At 34.6% G+C, this 2116-nt stretch overlaps 1 pseudogene; it reads right to left on the minus strand.

Moving 5' to 3' along the window:
- Nucleotides 1-750: 750 nt before the first annotated feature.
- On the minus strand, nt 751-849 carry LOC120227571 (annotated as a pseudogene).
- Between the last annotated feature and the right edge of the window lie 1267 nt (nt 850-2116).

Below are 2116 nucleotides of genomic sequence, written 5' to 3' on the forward strand. Positions count from 1 at the left end.
AGGTCCACTCTTACCACCATTATTCAACATAGTATTCAACATCCTATCCACAGCAATTAGACAACATAAAGAAATAAAAGGTATCCAAACTAGTAAGAAAGAAGTAAAACTCTATATGCAGATGACATGATCCTACATATAGACAACACTAAAGATTCCAACAGAAAACAACTAGAACTGATAAGTGAATTCAGCAAAGTCACAGGATACAAAATCAACATACAGAAATTGATTACATTCCTATACACTAATAATGAAACAGCAGAAAGAGAAATTAAGAAATCAATCCCATTTACAAATGCACCCAAAACAATAAAATATCCAGGAATAAACTTAACAAAGGAGGCGAAGACCTGTACTCTGAAAACTATAAAACACTGATGAAAAAAAATTGAAGAGGACACAAAGAAATGGAAAGACATCCCACACTCATGGGTTAGAAGAACAAATATTATTAAAATGCCAATACTACCCAAGACAGTCCACACATTAAATTCAATCCCTTTCTAAATACCAAGAGCATTTTTCATAGAAATGCAGCAAATATTCCTAAAATTTGTATGGAACTACAAAAAGCCTCAAACACCAAAGAAATCTTGAAAAAAATTGGAGGTATCACAATCCCAGATTTCAAGTTATATTACAAAGCAGTAATAATTAAAACTGTATGCTATTGGCATAAAATTTAGACACATAGACCAATGGAATAAAACAGCAAATCTAGAAATAAACTCACAATTATATGGTTAATTAATCTTTGAGAGTCTCTTCATGTCATCCTTGAGCAGGGGCCATGCTTATATTCTCTGTACATTCCAATTCTAGTGTATGTGCTGCTGAAGTCAGCACATCTTTGGTAGTCCCTTCAACAAATGGTGCTGGGAAAACGGGACAGCTATATGAAAAAGAATGAACTAGGGCCACTCTCTTTTTCCATACATAAAAGTAAACTCAAAGTGGTGACCTGAAACCATTAAAACCCTTGAAAAGAGCACAGGCAGTAATTTTCTGGCGTCTGTCACAGCAACATTTTTCCAGATATGTCTCCTGAGGCATAGGAAATAAAAATGAAAAATGAACTACAGGGACTACATCAAAATAAAAAGCTTCTATATAGCAAAGGAAACAATAAACAAAACTAAAAGGCAACCTATGGAATGGAAGAAGATAATTGCAAATGACGTATCTGATAAAAGGTTACTATCCAAAATATATAAGGTAATGATTCAACTCAACACCCAAGAAACAATCCAAATAAAAAATGGGCAGAAGACATGATCAGACATTTCCCCGTAGAAGACGTGCATGTGGCCAACAGACATGAAAGATGTTCAACATCACTCGTGAACAGGGAAATGCAAACAAAAACCACAATGAGATGTCATCTCACACCTATCAGAATGGCTAAAATCAAAAGCACAAGAAACAAAGGTTGGTGAGGATGTGGAGAAAAGAACACATGTGCACTGATGGTGGGAATGGAAACTGGTGCAGCCTCTCTGGAACAGTATGGAGGTTCCTCAAAAAATTCAAAATAGAACAACATCATGATCTAGTATTCCCAGTACTGGATATTTACTCCAAAAAAAACACTACTTCAGAGGGATACATACACCCCTATGTTTATTGCAGCATTATTTATAATTATGTAAAGAGCCCAAGTGTCCACTGACTGATGAATGGATAAAGAAGATGTGGTATATATACAATGAAATATTATTCATCCACAAAAATAATGAAATCTTGCCATTTATAACAACATGGATGGAGCTAGAGAGAATAATGTTAAGAAAGTAAGTCCATCACAGAAAGACAAATACTGTATGATTTTGCTTTCATGTGGAATTTAAGAAATAAAACAAACAAGTAAAGGAACAAAAGAAGAGAGAGAGAGAAAAAGACAAACCAAGAAACAGTTTCCTAACTACAGAGAACAAACTGATGATTAACAGAGGGGAGGTGGGTGGCGGATGGGTGAAATAGGTGATGGGGATTTAATAGTACACTTATCAACGATGAAAACAAGAATAAAGAAAGAAAAGTAATTATAAGATACATTTACTTAAAACTAATAATTCTAGTGGGTCATGTGGGTGCTTCAGTCAATGACTAACTC

The sequence above is a fragment of the Hyaena hyaena genome, unplaced genomic scaffold, assembly GCF_003009895.1.
Source record: "Hyaena hyaena isolate Hyena2069 unplaced genomic scaffold, ASM300989v1 scaffold_2524, whole genome shotgun sequence".
NCBI classification, from domain to species: domain Eukaryota; kingdom Metazoa; phylum Chordata; class Mammalia; order Carnivora; family Hyaenidae; genus Hyaena; species Hyaena hyaena.